This window comes from Aquarana catesbeiana, linkage group LG04, assembly GCF_042186555.1.
Source record: "Aquarana catesbeiana isolate 2022-GZ linkage group LG04, ASM4218655v1, whole genome shotgun sequence".
Lineage (NCBI taxonomy): Eukaryota > Metazoa > Chordata > Amphibia > Anura > Ranidae > Aquarana > Aquarana catesbeiana.
In genome coordinates, this window is record NC_133327.1 from 675,371,938 (window position 1) to 675,388,986 (window position 17,049).

General features: G+C 45.4%; 1 protein-coding gene across 6 annotated transcripts in view; it reads left to right on the forward strand.

The window, feature by feature from the left end:
• Positions 1 to 17,049, forward strand: part of PLCB4 (phospholipase C beta 4) — a 535,803-nt gene that overhangs the window by 148,975 nt on the left and 369,779 nt on the right. Inside the window, exon 1 of one of the 6 annotated variants that reach the window (XM_073628628.1) lies at positions 16,534 to 16,699. The exons of the other annotated variants lie outside the window; for them this stretch is intronic. The gene's annotated coding sequence lies outside the window, so the exon portion shown is untranslated. Of the gene's footprint in view, positions 1 to 16,533; positions 16,700 to 17,049 lie in introns of those variants that run through there. 6 annotated transcript variants of the gene reach the window in all.

The following is a 17,049-nucleotide window of genomic DNA, read 5'->3' on the forward strand; positions in this document are numbered from 1 at the left end:
CACAGTAATAACCTCCAACATTTGTGTCAGTGGATGCAATTATAACCCCCCCCCCGCACTGTAGTCAGTGAATGCAATAAAAACCCCTGTAGCGGTACCCCCGTAGGGGCTGCTGGTAGATGTGGTCCGCCTCTCACCCTGCACAGCCAGGCACACATTCAGTAGTAAAGAAGTAGTCCTTGTACTTTGTTTTTTTATGTTTTATTTGTGGGATTGGAACTTGGATGGGGATAGGGTAGATATGGGATGCCCAGTTTCAGCGGCGGCCCGTGCATTAAGGATGTACAGGCGCCACCCCCTCTCTCTAGCCTCTGTGTATATTGGATAGATTCATGCATAGCATAAATCTATCAATGGCTGCCACTGCCACCCCCTATTCAGGCGTCCAGCCCATTTTCGGACGCCGGGCGCCTGAATTCCAGCTGCAGGGTTTTTTTTTTTAAGCACCTGATTAGAGCCATAGGCTCTAATAGGCTTCGAAAAAGATGGACTTGGAGCGCAGAGCATTGCGCTCACAGTCCACCCAGTTGTGTTAGAAAAGCGAATTAATATTTGCTTTTCTAACACTGAATCACCTCTCCGCCAATCAGGAAGCGCAGGTATGTTGGAAGCTTAGGTGACCCTATTGGATGCCTAGGAGAAGGGGAGGAGAGGTACGGCGGAAGCCGCTGTGATCTTAGAGGAAGACGCCATCCTGCTGCAGCTTGTCTCCCCCTGCCTGATGTTCTCCGCCGATCGGGTAAGTGTCGGTGGACCGGCAAACAGCGGGGGGCGAGAGGTGCTGGGGGGAGTGTGAGAGGTGTCGGGGGGAAGGTCCCGCCCCCCCAAACAAAAAAACATCAGCCGCCACTGCCCAGTTGATTGTAAAAGCAATAGGGACTGAGAACTATATACACCTCCGGTATATACAACTTCCTCTCCTCTACCTCCAGCACAAACTTGTAGAACTACAACTCCCAGGACCAGCTAGCACTGAATTGCAGGCTTGACACTGGCTCAGCCAGGCCCAAAGCAAAAAATGCCCTTTGCAGGGAGGGCGGGGCCCCGGGGGCCCCTATGGTGTAGCAAAATTGGTAGTCCTAGTGCTAGCTGTCCCACGTGGCTACTGATCCCAGTACCACCTCTTCAGGCCCTGCCAGCCCTCCTTGGCTGCAGCTGCCTCTTTCCATTGCCCGTGCCAACACAGTCCTCTCCACTGGCTCTGCACCTATCGCAGACTACTTGCACCCAGTCCTCCCAGGCGTGCCTCCCAGTCTTCCTGACTGTGTGTCACTCACCAGCACTCTTGTCTGCAACTTGTTGTTCCTCCTGGAGACTTGCCTGGCAGTGTTCTCCTGCTGTCCTCTCCTTGCTCCCATGCAGGACATCTCCATTGATCGTAGGAAGGTCCCGTCCACACCCAAGCCCAGGCCCAAGGTCACCCCCTCCCCCCAGACTGGGGAGCTCCCTCAAAGGCCACCGACAGCCTAATGCCCCGTACACACGGTCGGATTTTCCGACGGAAAATGTGTGATAGGACCATGTTGTCGGAAATTCCGACCGTGTGTGGGCTCCATCACACATTTTCCATCGGATTTTCCGACACACAAAGTTTGAGAGCAGGCTATAAAATTTTCCGACAGCAAAATCCGTTGTCGGAAATTCCGATCGTGTGTACACAAATCCGATGGACAACGTGCCACGCATGCTCAGAATAAATAAAGAGATGAAAGCTATTGGCCACTGCCCCGTTTATAGTCCCGACGTACGTGTTTTACGTCACCGCGTTCAGAACGATCGGATTTTCCAACAACTTTGTGTGACCGTGTGTATGCAAGACAAGTTTGAGCCAACAGCCGTCGGAAAAAATCCTAGGATTTTGTTGTCGGAATGTCCAAACAAAGTCCGACCGTGTGTACGGGGCATAACACTCCATCTGCAGCTTCCACCCGAACAACTCCTCTCCAGCTGGACTGACCTTAAGTATTTGAGGTGGCCTGCCCCCTGCCAATTCAAGTTGGGGATTGGTCAGGGCCCTCAGAATACTCCAGGCAGCTCCACCTCACGTCTCATCCTATCTTTCCAGAAGGTTCCAGCACATTCTGGAAAAAAGTGGGAGGACTCAGTGATGCTGCCTGTGAGTCATCCAGCTCTCCCTGGATTTCTGCCGACCTAGGAAACAAAACAAGCAGGCTTGGCTACCATGCCAAGCCTGGATAAATTTGCATACACTGACAAAAAAAAAACTATCTCACTATCACACCTAGCACACTATAGGGTGCTAAACCCCCAACATTGGTGTCAGTGACGTCATAATAACCCCCAGCACTGGTGTCAGTGAACACAATAATAACCCCCAGCACTGGTGTGAGTGAGCACAATAATAACCCCCCAGCACTGGTGTCAATGGATGCAATAATAACCCCCAGCACTGGTGTCAATGGATGCAATAATAACCCCCCAGCACTGGTGTCAGTGAATGCAATAATAACCCCCAGCACTGGTGTCAGTGAACACAATAATAACCCCCAGCACTGGTGCCAGTGAATGCAATAATAACCCCCAGAACTGGTGTCAATGGATGCAATAATAACCCCCAGCACTGGTGTCAATGGATGCAATAATAACCCCCAGCACTGGTGTCAGTGAATGCAATAATAACCCCCAGCACTGGTGTCAGTGAACACAATAATAACCCCCAGCACTGGTGTGAGTAAACACAATAATAACCCCCAGCACTGGTGTGAGTGAACACAATAATAACCCCCAGCACTGGTGTCAGTGAACACAATAATAACCCCCCAGCACTGGTGTCAATGGATGCAATAATAACCCCCAGCACTGGTGTCAATGGATGCAATAATAACCCCCAGCACTGGTGTCAGTGAATGCAATAATAACCCCCAGCACTGGTGTCAGTGAAGACAATAATAACCCCCAGCACTGGTGTCAGTGAAGACAATAATAACCCCCAGCACTGGTGTCAATGGATGCAATAATAACCCCCAGCACTGGTGTCAGTGAATGCAATAATAACCCCCAGCACTGGTGTCAATGGATGCATTAATAACCCCCAGCACTGGTGTCAGTGAACACAATAATAACCCCCCAGCACTGGTGTCAGTGAACACAATAATAACTCCCAGCACTGGTGTCAGTGAACACAATAATAACCCACAGCACTGGTGTCAGTGAACACAATAATAACCCCCAGCACTGTTGTCAATGGATGCAATAATAAACCCCCAGCACTGGTGTCAATGGATGCAATAATAACCCCCAGCACTGGTGTCAGTGAATGCAATAATAACCCCCAGCACTGGTGTCAGTGAAGACAATAATAACCCCCAGCACTGGTGTCAGTGAATGCAATAATAACCCCCAGCACTGGTGTCAGTGTCAGTTGCCCACAACCTTCTGGGACATGTTAAAAGTCCCATCAGGCTTGTAGACCATTCACACTGCTCAGCGTGGCTCATATATTTGTAGCTGCTGACTTCTCATTTTTTGCAAGCAGGCTGAAGGTCCTCTTTAAGTTGCTTTTCATTTATAACCCTACTAGGATACGTTTGCAGAATATCTTTTGAATCCATACTGTATCTAGCTATCTATACTGCGGTATGTTCTAATGCTCCTATAACAAAATCTGATTGGTAAGTAGTCAATAGGGAAGGACCTCTGTAGACTGACACCATTGAAGAAATAATGTGTACGCTCCTCTGGGTCAATTTATACTTCACAGTCAAAACATTGAATGCAATAAAGAAGGAGAAAGCTGAGACGGGTATAATAGAGTACAATGGAGAGCGAGGTGTTTCTTGTTACCTTGAATAAATGAATAACCTATTTCTGGGCACTTAGTCACTCATATCAATGATGATCTTTCCTCTCCTCCATATTTTTCTCCTAGCAACAAACAAGCACGCACTAACCTCACCCGCTGTGGCCTCAACACACTCATGTCGTCGGGGCATTGCCTCTAGTCTTGTAGTCATAGTTGTCCTCTCTTCTCTAGGAAACTTCTCATGCAGGTCATGAAGGGCTTATGAAAGTTCAAATTTGCTTAGAATACGATTACTTTAACCACTTGCCTACCGCACTTTTACCCCCTTCCTGCCGAGGCCAATTTTCAGCTTTCAGCGCTGTGACATTTTGAATGACAATTGCGCGGTCATACAACACTGTATCCAAATAAAACTTGTATCATTTTTTCACACAAATAGACCTTTCTTTTGGTGCTATTTAATCACCACTGAGTTTTTTCTTTTTTGCTAAATAAACGAAAATAGTCCAAATATTTTGAAAAAAACAAACATTTTGCAGACAGGTAATTTTTCTCCTTCACTGATGTGCGCTGATGAGGCTGCACTGATGGGCACTGATGAGGCGGCACTGATGGGCACTGATAGGTGGAACTGATGGGCACTGATGAGGCGGCACTGATGGGTACCATTAGGGGAAGCTGATGGACACTGTTAGGTGGCACTATTGGACACTGATAGGTTGAACTGATGGGCACTGATAGGTGGAACTGATGGGCACTGATGAGGCGGCACTGATGGGTACCAATAGGGGAAGCTGATGGGCACTGATAGGTGGCACTATTGGACACTGATAGGTTGAACTGATGGGCACTGATGAGGCGGCACTGATGAGGCTGCATTATAGGCGTCACTTATGGGCACTGATAGTGGGCACTGAAGGGCACTGATGAGGCATCACTGATAGGCACTAATAGGTGGAACTAATGGGCACTGATACGTGGCATTGATGGGCACTGATAGATGGAACTGATGGGCACTGATGAGGCAGCACTAGTGGGCACTGCTGAGGCTGCACTAATAGGCTGCACTGATGGATGCTGATGGACACTGATAGGTGGCACTGAAGGGCACTAATAGGTGGAACTGATGGGCACTGATAGGTGGAACTGATGGGCACTGATGAGGCAGCACTAATAGGCTGCACTGATGGGCACCGATAGGTGGCATTGATAGGCAGCACTGAAGGGCACTGATAGGCAGCACTGAGAGGTGGCACTGATAGGCACTGATAGGTGCCACTAATGGGCACTGATAGGCATTGGTAGGCGGGACTGATCAGTGACACTGATGAGGAGGCACTGATTGGCAGCACTGATGAGCGCTGATAGGTGGCACTGATGGGCAGTAATTGGCAGCACTGGTGGAACTGCATTGATAATCAGGACACTGATTATCAGTGCCAATGTCCTTTTCACACAAGCCGTTTATCGGCTTTCTTCTCTTCTCATGCTATCTGCATGAGGGGAAAAAAAAGTTGATATCCAGCTTGTGTTTACATCCTGTGATCAGCTGTCATTGACTCGCCAATCACAGAGGGCGTCGCCCGCGGGACAGGTCAGTGTGTTTATTAAAAGTCAGCAGCTACACTTTTTGTAGCTTCTTCTGACTTTCAATAAACATAGAAACGACTGGAGCTGCTCACCTCTTGTATAATTGCAGAGATTTTAACAAATTTTGTTGCAGATTTTTTCCTGTTTCTTCTTTGAAGAAATAGCTGTTTGTCTCACCATCTCCTAGGCAGACTGATTCTTAATCGGAGTGCCTGGTTTATTATAGTCACCTGGTTGCGCTTTCAATGTTCTCTTGAAAAAAAGTTGCAGGGTCTGCATCCCTTGTGTAGTATCCCACTAAAATTCCTATTGCAGAGGATGCCTTAAATCTGACTTGTAGTGTAGTGCAGACTTCTGGGAACAGACAGTACAGGTATAACCATATTCTCGCAATGCATTTGCTAAAGGGCAGTGCATTTCTCTGTGTGTTTTTGGAAAAAGCGCAATTTTACATGCATTCACGACATGCACTAGATGCGTACCTAGTCTTAGAGTGAAACGCGTTGGGAAGCCTGTGATCCTGGTTGAAAGGTTTGTATGTTGCGGAGTTTAATAATATTGAACAAGGCCTTTAACCGCTTCCCGTATGTCGCTGGATTTCCGGTGGTTATACTGGGATGATGCCTGCAGCTTCAGGCATCATTACAGTATCGTGATGAGCCAGCGGTCGGCTCTCCTGTAATAGCAATTGGATCGGCTAACTAGCCGCTCAATTGCTATTACAAGCAGCGGGAGGGGACAGCCCTGCCCTTCCCACGGCTCTCTTGGGCTCTTCCGTCCCATTGGGATCGGCTGTTTGTAATAGTAAACCGGAAGCGATGACATGACATTGCCTCCAATTTACTGGGAAACAATGGGTGCAATTTTTAAGAAATAAAAAGCATTCAAAAACACAAATCGTGGTAAAATTCTTTTACGTGCAGAGGAGGGATTTGGAGTCTGGGATGTGGACAGGTCTAGAGCTAAGAAGAACTGATCACTTACCATGTGATACACCTCCCAACTAGCCACTCCTTTTATGTTGGTCTACCGTATTGTACAGACTTTTCTCCTTTTTTCTAGGCTCTGATGAAGAGGGAACCCCCTCGAAACGCGTCAGCCCACCTTTGAGTACTTGCCCTTGCATGGGCATGTTCAACTTTTAAACTTTTAATTTTTAATGTGTATATTTTGTAACTCAGCTTTTATGAATACATCGGAACTTTTTTTATATGCATTTATCTATTTTGTATATGGATAAATTGTATTATCTTGATCCAAGCGTTTGATCACGCGCCTTCCACCTCCTTTCTTCCACTTCTCCATAAAGAGTACCTGTCACATGTTTATTGCTTTCACAATTATTTGCAATAAGGGCCAGTTCACACCACATGCAGTCCAGTGCTTTTTTTTCTGCATCAAAAATGCATGGAAAGTAGGTTGTATGGTTTTCAAAGGCATAGTTCACACCAGTGCTTGCAGTTCCAGAAAAAAAAATTAAAACGTGCAGCATTTTTCCTGCACTAGACTCATAAGTCCAGTGCAGGAAAAATGCAGCACGTTCTACTTTACAGTAGAGCTACACGATTCTGGCTAAAATGATAATCACGATTTTTTTTGCTTAGAGGATAGATCACGATTCTCTCACGATTCTCGCGGCGTAACGTCATCTTTCACATTAAAACGAAAAAAAATTGTGCTAACGTTACTGTTTCGTTTTTTTTTTTTAATTAATGAAGTGTGTTTTTTCCCAAAAAATTGCATTTGAAAGATCACTGGGCAAATATAGTGTGACATAAAATATTGCAGCAATTGCCATTTTATTCCCCAGGGTCTCTGCTAAAATATATATATATAATATTTGGGGGTTCCAAGTAATTATTTTAGAAAAAAAAATATTGATTTTAACTTAAGAAGGAAGTGTCAGAAAAATATTTAGACTTTAAGTGGTTAAACGTCCTGCATTTACACATTGTTTAAAAATTGGCAGATTGCCCTGTTATTTGTTTACACAGAGAAGTTTATCCCTTTGATCTAAGAAGGAAGTTAGTTACAATGTTTCAAGTTCTAAACTTGGCAGACTGCCCAGATGCTTTCTTTTGACAGCTGAGTGAGCAGATAATCTTTCCACTTGTTTATATGAAAGAATCGGCAAACTCAGCAGGAGAGATCGTCAGAGGGGGTGAATCGAGATCACGATTTTTTAACGATTTAAAGCGGAGCGCCGCCGGAAAATTTTTTTTTTAAAGTCAGCAGCTACAAATACTGCAGCTGCTGACCTTTAAAACATGGACACTTACCTGTCCAGGGCGCCCGCGATGTCGGCACCCGAGGCCGAAGCGTCTCTCCGTCCTTGGGTGCTGCCGCCTCCATCTTCGGTAAGGGAATCAGGAAGTGAAGCCGTGCGGCTTCACTTCCCGGTTCCCTACTGCGCATGCGCGAGTCGCGCAGCGCAATACGGATGGTCCCTGCTGCCTCTGGGACCCGTGTGTTTCCCAGCAGGCAGCGGGGAGGGAGCAGGAAGTGGCGTAAATAACCGCAGATTCTGCGGCTATCTATGCCGGAAGTGGGTACAGATACCTGTAATATACAGGTATCTGTACCCCCCTCCCCCCTGAAAGGTGCCAACTGTGTCACCGGAGGGGGGGAGGAATCTGATGAGTGGAAGTTCCACTTTTGGGTGGAACTCCACTTTAACGATTAATTGTGCAGCTCTACTTTACAGTACGTACTGGAACGCTCTAAAACGCATCAAAAACGCACTGGAATGCACATGTCCTTATTTAACGTTAAAGGGGGTTGTAAAGGTTTCCGTTTTTTCACCTTAATGCATCCTATGCATTAAGGTGAAAAAACATCCGATGCTTACTGGCCCCCCAGCCGCCGCCCCCCCTCCCCCTTTAATTACCTGAGCCCTCGAAAGCCCCGCGTCGAGAACACGCTGGATTTCATCCTTGTTTTCTCGGCTCTTCATTGGATAGATTGATAGCAGCGCAGCCATTGGCTCGCACTGCTGTCAATCAAATCCAAATGACGCGCCTGTTGGGGAGGCGGGACCGAGACATACACTTTGTGTCTATGGACGCAGAGTGTAAGAGACGGGAGGTGAGAGAGCTTCCTGAGGATGTTATCTATTGCGGGGAGGAGCCGAGGGAGCCGCCGTGGGACCCCAGAACAGCGGGATTGGGGCCACTGTGCAAAAAGAGCTGCACAGTGGAGGTAAGTATGTCATGTTTGTTATTTTAAAAAAATTAAAAATGAACCTTTACAACCACTTTAAGAAAAAAGAGGTGGGGGGGATGCACCGGACTGCACCAAAAACGCATCAAAAACGCACTAGAACACTTTAAAAAAATGCGTCAAAAACGCGCATGCAGAAAAGCATCTGGGACACATCAAAAATGCGTTTCTATGGTGTGAACTGGCGTGATCAAAACATTTAAAGCAACAGTGTAAAAATAAAAAATGAATAATAATAAAAAAAATGTCCCCCCCAGTGCTCATGCGAAAAGGCGAACACGCACTTCGGTCCCGCACACACGCAAATAGCAATGTGAGGTATCACCACGAACGTCAGATCATGGGAAGCAATTGTAGGACCCCGAACTCCTCTGTGGTAACCTGTAAAGGCTTTTAAAGCATCGCCTATGGATAGTACAATTTACGTAGTTTGTCACCATTGCACGGGAATGCGCAATTTTAATGAAAACTGGAGTTAGACTGCCCCGAGGTAGTATCAATTAATTAAACCTGTTCTGCTGCTATAAGATTGAGAGATCTCAATTAAATATATGTGAAAAGAAGACAGCGCTGTACCCAGGTGTGTGTTAAACATTCAAATGAAAAAAACCTTGAAGAAAATAAAATAAATTAAATATTGTCTCTATAGGACCCTTTCTAGTATTAGTGATCCTGTAGTGTTGATATTATCCAAAAATGATGTTATCACCATGAAGAAAGAATTGTCACATTTTATGCTATATTTCTGCAAGATTGATTATTAGACTTTTTTAACATATGTTTGACACTTTTTTGGTTGCTACATTGTTGCTCTTTGGGATATATTCATGAACTTTTTTTTTTTTTTGGATTTGACACATAGACATTCCCTAATGAGGATTTGATTCACTTTACTTTTTGTTACGTTCTTTTGGCTTATATAACACAAAGTTCTTTGTTTGGATACACATTTTCGGATAATATCAGCACTGCAGGATCACTAATAAGGGTCATATAGAGACAATATTTAATTTATGTTATTTACTTTAAGGTTTTTTTTAATTTGAATGTTTAACACACACCTGGGAACAGCGCTGTGCTCCTTTCACGTGCGCATCTTTAACCGCTTCAGCCCCGGAAGATTTTACCCCCTTCCTGACCAGAGCACTTTTTGCGATTCGGCACTGCGTCGCTTTAACTGACAACTGCGCGGTCGTGCAACGTTGCACCCAAACAAAATTGACATCCTTTTTTTCCCCACAAATAGAGCTTTCTTTTGGTAGCATTTGATCACCTCTGTGTTTTTTATTTTTTGCACTATAAACAAAAAAAGAGCAACAATTTTGAAAAAAAAGCAATATTTTATACTTTTTGCTATAATAAATATCCCCCAAAAATATATTTTAAAAAAACAATTTTTTCCTCAGTTTAGGCCGATATGTATTCTTCTACATATTTTTGGTAAAAAAAAATCACAATAAGCGTATATTGATTGGTTTGCGCAAAAGTTATAGTGTGTACAAAATAGGGGATAGTTTTATGCCATTTTTATTATTAATTTTTTTTTACTAGTGAGGACAGCGATCTGCGATTTTTATCGGTACTGCGACATGGCGGACACGTCGGACAATTTTGACACATTTTTGGAACCATTGGCATTTATACAGCGATCAGTGCTATAGAAATGCATTGATTACTGTAAAAATATCACTGGCAGGGAAGGGGTTAACACTAGGGGGCGATCAAGGGGTTAATTGTGTTCCCTAGTGTGTGTTCTAACTGAAGGGGGGAGGAGACTGTGTAGGGGAGATGACAGATCGCTGTTCACACTCTGTATGAACAGACGATCAGTCACTTCTCCCCACAGATCCCGGTTCTCCGTGTGCCCCGAGTGATCGCGGGGGGCCCGGCAGTGATCGCGACTGCTGAGCATTCGCACCGGCTCCGTGGGCGAGCAGGGGGCACACGCGCCCCTAGTGGCCACATAACGTCGTTTCGCCCAGCCGTGCCATTCTGCCAGGGCCGTTTTTAAGGCAGGGCAAAAGGGGCAGCTGCCCTGGGCCCTGTCATTGTTGTGGGGCCCAAAGCAGCTGCCTCATCCCTGCCAACTATCCTGGTTTAAATTCCCTCGTCCCTTGAGGTTTTAGCCCTGTTCTGTGTCCCAATATCTCAGTGTGAAGTGCTGCTACAAATGCTGCCCAGCTCTGTCCTATTGTTGTGTAAAGATGACTCACCTGCAGACCCTGTGTTTACATGTAAATTACCGGCATTCAGATGTAAATAGGGGCAGCCAGCAGCATTGATATGTATATCATGCCCCCCTGAGGTCATATACACAGTAATCTCTAGCAACCAATCAACAAGCAGAAATCATGTGTAACCTCTAAACTAATCAGTGAGCCGTAATGTGTGCTGTAACCTCTAGCAACCAGTCAGTGAGCGGTAATGATACACTGTAACCTCTGGCAACCAATCGCAATAGCTGCCTGATCTGATTCAGTAAACTGATTTTGAGTCTAGCTGCTATTTATTGTATGTCTCAGAGCAGGTGGAGAGCAAAACTGCGTGGGGGGGCAAGAAAAGTTTTGACCAGGGTCCAATCAATATTAAAGACGGCCCTGTATTCTGCCACAGTACAACTGTGGCGGCTGGTTGGCAAGTGGTTAAAGCGTGACATGTTTGGTATCTATTTACTCGGAGTAACATCATCTTTTATATTTTGCAAAATAAACGGGTTATGTTTTTGTTTCATTAAAATAAAAAAAAGTGTATCCCCCCCCCCCCAAAAAAAAAGGCTTTTAAAAAAACACTGAGCAAATACCGCGTGACATTAAAAAAAATGGCAAAACCCGCCAATTTATTCTCTAGGGCAGGGGTCTCAAACTGGCGGCCCTCCAGCTGTTGCGGAACTACAAGTCCCATCATGCCTCTGCCTGTTGGGATTCATGCTTGTAACTGTCAGTCTTGCGATGCCTCATGGGACTTGTAGTTCTGCAACAGCTGGAGGGCTGCCAGTTTGAGACCCCTGCTCTAGGGCCTCTGCTTTAAAAAATATATATAATGTTTTGGGGTTCTAAGTAATTTTCTAGCAAAAAATACTAATTGTTACATGTGTATCTAATAAAGTGGCCAGTGAGTGTATATGAAATCGAATGATCTGCTTATTTTATTCTGACTCCTGCAGCCTGTTATGGGGAGTAAGTGGGGGTAATTGTAGCCGGGGTAGTACAATGCCAGAGGAACTGCTCATGCAGAAGACTCCTTATACCTTTAATGAGATCCAGGGAGGGCATAGCTGGCAGTTGGTTGTCTGCCAGCACTCTGGGGTGATTGTTCAGCACGCATTAGCGAGGTGTTTGAGCACCAGACAAATATTTGTTATCAGTAAATAAATGACTGAAGGAGTCAGACTAGTATGTTAAGTTTAGTTTATTTGTTGGGGGTTTTCCTATTTAACTTCCAGTAATAAAAGAACATGACATCGCTTTAGTTGGCCGGCATACAATAGTAGAATGGGTGACTCAATGGAGTTCCATTTGTAGGTCTTTTCCATGTTTTATTTTTTTTTTTATCGAAATCTTTAAAGGGCATGTTTTTTTTTTTCATATAATTTAATTATTTAGTATGTTATTCAGTCGGCATTGGGGTGAGTATGCTTATGTGGTAGGTGCTTTTCCAATGAGTTGCGCCAGTCCAAACTTTATTTAAGGGTGTGGCAGCCCACTTTTATTGAACAAAACGGAAGGTTCACATAATCACCAGTTGCCCCCACAGGGGTTCTTCCATATCGCAGTTAACTGGAAATGCCAAGTCACCTGGCTCCCTTGTCAGCAGAACCGCTGCTCCTCTTACCAGTGCCTCTGACTGTGTTTCCCAGCTTTTCTGGTTCTCTAGGCTCACTCAGCCTTTAGATGCAGCACCCTGCTGCAGGGCCTACTCCTGGCCTCTGGGTAGGGGGTTCTCCTGACACCCCAATAGGAGCCAACCTGACTCCTGGGACAAGAACTCCTGGCTACTGGCTGGGGTACCTCTGACTCCTGGTTTAGACCTCCTGTCTCTTAGCTCCTGGCTAGGGCTCATTGAACCCCTGGGTGAGACCTCCTGTCTCTTGACTCCTGGCTAGGGCTCCTCGGACCATTGGGTGAGACCTCCTGTCTCTTGACTCCTGGCTAGGGCTCCTCGAACCCCTTGATGAGACCTCCTGTCTCTTGACTCCTGCCTAGGGCTCCTCGAACCCCTGGGTGAGACCTCCTGTCTCTTAGCTTCTGGCTAGGGCACCTTTGACCTCTGCTTTAAACTTCCTGTCTCTTGACTCCTGGCTAGGGCTCCTCGAACCCCTAGATGAGACCTCCTGTCTCCTAGCTCCTGGCTAGGGCACCTCTGACCCCTTCTTCAGACCTTCTGTCTCTTGACTCCTGGCTAGGGCTCCTCAGACCCCTGGGTGAGACCTCTTGTCTCTTGACTTCTGGCTAGGGCTCCTCAAACCCCTGAATAAGACATCCTGTCTCTTAACTACTGGCTAGGGCTCCTCGAACCCCTGGGTGAGACCTCCTGTCTCTTAACTCCTGGCTAGGGCTCCTCTGACACCTGGGTGAGACCTCCTATATCCTAGCTCCTGGCTAGGGCATGTCTGACCCCTGCTTTAGACCTTCTGTCTCTTGACTCTTGGCTAGGGCTTCTCTGACCCCTGGGGGAGACCTCCTGTCTCTTAGATCTTGGCTAGGGCTCCTCTGACCCCTGGGTGAGACCTCCTATCTCCTAGCTCCTGGCTAGGGCACCTCTGCCCCCTGCTTTAGACTTCCTGTCTCTTGACTCCTGGTTAGGGCTCCTCGGACCCCTGGGTGAGACCTCCTGTCTCTTAGCTCTTGGCTAGGGCTCCTCAAACCCCTGGATGAGACCTCCTGTTTCTTGACTCCTGGCTAGGGCACCTCTGACCCCTAGGTGAAACCTTCTGTCTCTTAGCTTTTGGCTAGGGCACCTCTGACCCCTGGTTGAGACCTCTTGTCTCTTGACTCCTGGTTAGGGCTCCTCTGGCCCCTGGATGAGACCTCCTGTCTTAGCTCTTGACTAGGGCACCTCTGAACCCCAGGTTGAGACCTCCTGTCTCTTGACTCCTGGTTAGGGCTTCTCAGACCCCTAGTTGAGACCTCCTGTCTCTTGGCTCCAGGTTGGGGAAAATTGTTTTTCTTTCTTGTCCATTGAGGGACACAGAAAGTCTTAAAACCTTTGGGTTATATTGCCACCTATAGGATGCATGCACAGTAGCCCTGTGCGAATAGAGGCCACATCCAATGTTATTTGGCTATGTTATTTCTCTCTATAGTGAGTGAATGAGGAAAATAACACATTATGAGAGTTGATAGTCATAGTAAATAAGTATTCATCTTAACTTTACAGTATGGGATGCAGGCTTGATTTTCAAAGACCCTGTGTCATAGGCTGGTACTTGATACTAATCACCAGGTGAGTAGACAATGAAAATGTTTATGGACACGCCCCCTGGGCTTCCCCCTATAACCCCACCCCTCTCCATGAATCCTCAGTTTTTTTTATCATCGGCTGCATCTGGTGGCCATAATGCAGTATTGCATGACTCCCTCTATTTTGTATGAATGAAGAGCATTTGACCTGGAAAGAAAATGGCCTGATAACATTTGATTTGGCTTCCATTTGCACAGAACAATTGCACATGCAGTTTCACAGGACAAATAGCTCTAAGATTTTTTTTTTTATAAGTACACTGCTAAGATTTATACCACCAATAAGTTTTTTGCTTGGTGTAGTCATATTCCAGTAGGGAGGTCAGTGCCCAGCTGTTTCAGCCAAAAGGTTGACACTTTAAGGGATTGTGCACACCAGTGGTTGGGGGGTGGTGGTGGAGGTAAAACCACACACATGAGCTGTTGTTTTATGGCCCCCAAACCATTCTCCCTTTAGCTGCAAAGGCATTGGCTGGGGATGTACATAAGCTGCGGTTGTGGCAGGAATTGTACCCAATGTCGCTTTCGGCAGGTGCTACCACCCGCTGATCACGACTCATTCAAACGATTGGGGCTACTCTGCAAGCACCCCACAGCTGTGTGCAATGCATGTGGCTAGGGTGTGCTAGTGCAGGGTCCAAGCAGTTAAAGCAGGGGGGATACAATACAGAATATTCTAATAGTGGAACCTTCATGTAAATATCAATGTGACTCTTCAGGCACCATCCCTCTAATGAAACAACAAATAAATCTCCCCAGCCCCATAAAAGGGACATTGGGGAGAGATCAAATATGGGACTTTAACTGTGCCACAAAAAAGTCATGTACATGAATGTGTATACAACATTCACAATCTTTATTATACAATTAAAAAAATGGTTAAAATTATTATTATTACTATACAGGATTTAAATAGCGCCAACAGTTTATGCAGTTCTTTACATCTTGAGGGTAGACAGTACAAATTAATACAGTAGGAATCAGAGGACCCTGCTCCTTAAAGCTTAGAGGGAAGGTCAAGAGATACAAGAGGTAATAAAAAATATGACTGCATATGGTGTACAACATAGGTATGAGACATTTTCTTGGTGTATATAATGATGTTGTGGATCGACGCGTTTCACAAGTTGGCTCACTTCCTCAGGATCCGTGACTCGCTTCCATTTTTGACCTCTCCTTGTTGTCCCCTTTCCAAGGGGTTGGAGGGATTTATTTGTTGTGGGGTGATACAACAGGATGGAAAAGGACCTGGGGGTCCTAGTAGATGATAGGCTCAGCAATGGAATGCAATGCCAAGCTGCTGCTAACAAAGCAAACAGAATATTGGCATTAAACAGGGGATCAACTCCAGAGATAAAAGGATAATTCTCCCGCTCTACAAGACTCTGGTCCGACCACACCTGGAGTATGCTGTCCAGTTCTGGGCACCAGTCCTCAGGAAGGATGTACTGGAAATGGAGCGAGTACAAAGAAGGGCAACTAAGCTAATAAAGGGTCTGGAGGATATTAGTTATGAAAGTTTGAGAGCATTGAACATATTCTCTCTGGAGAAGAGACACTTGAGAGGGGATATGATTTCAATTTACAAATACCGTACTGGTGACTCCACAATAGGGATAAAACTTTTTCCAGGAAGGGAGTTTAACAAGACACGTGGCCACTCATTAAAATTAGAAGAACAGAGGTTTAACCTTAAACTACGTAGAGGGTTCTTTACTGTAAGAGCGGCAAGGATGTGGAATTCCCTTCCACAGGCGGTGGTCTCAGCGGGGGGCATCGATAGCTTCAAGAAACTATTAGATAAGCACCTGAACGACCGCAACATACAGGGATATACAATGTAATGCTGACACATAATCACACACATAGGTTGGACTTGATGGACTTGTATCTTTTTTCGACCTCACTTACTATGTAATTATGTAACAGCTCCTCGTCGCCTGTCAAACACCTCTGAAAAGTGTTCTGAGCGTGGATTGCTTTTCAGAGGAGCCGCAGTCACGCACATATGAATGAGCCCTTAGGTAAGCCATAAGCATGAGAAGGTAGTTGAATGATGTGACCGCCAAATAAAAAACCCTCTAATCTGAAAGCCCATTCCAAAGACGCACACAGACAAAACTTGGGGGGGGGCGAATAACTGGTCCAAAAATAGACGGTTATTATTAGCTGCTGCAAGAGGCGTCTGCTCAGGTTTTCCACATTTTCCAAAATTGAATTGGCCAGGTTAAGGACAGGTTGACTTTAAATGAAAACCTGTTTTTTCAGTGAGAGGTTTTTTGAGTCATGTTATAATCTCCCTGTAATCCTCTTATTATATAAATGATAGTCCATACTAGCACACATAGAAAGCAATAGGAAGGCACCATTGATTAAAGGTGAGTAGACGGAGCAGCTGATGCGTCATCGCTATGTATGAGGAATTCACTGGTTCAGTTACCTACAAGTTACACCCTCTGTGTGTCTTGTGCTTCTATTCCTGGCTCTTCCCTCCAGCCGTTATGCTGGGTGCATTATTGCAGCACGACACCTGTGTGTTCCCAATCTCTGACCGGAAGCTACAACCTACAACAGATGAGCTTTTGTTTGGATTTATAATGCCAGAGACACAGCTTTGATTGTAAGCATTTTAGGGGGAAGAATTCTCTTTGTGTTGCCTCCACATAAGGTATGTTTTCTGTTCAATTAGACTTTGAACTTTCTTTTTATCTCCCCCGTGTTTGCAGATTTCACAGTCTAGAGCAGGGAGAGCTGGGAATGACAACACAAGAGTAAATCATTAAAAAAAAAAAAAATCACCTACTAGGCTGGAGCACGCTTATTGCTCTTAAAGTGGCCACCTAAGACACTAAAAAGATAGCTAAAGGATTTTTAAAAAAAAATTTTATATGCATTTTTATTTATTTATTTAATTCAGAGCTATATATATATATATATATATATACAGTTAGGTCCATATATATTTGGGCACGGGCACAATTTTCATACTTTTGTTTTGGCTCTGTATGCCACCAGAAT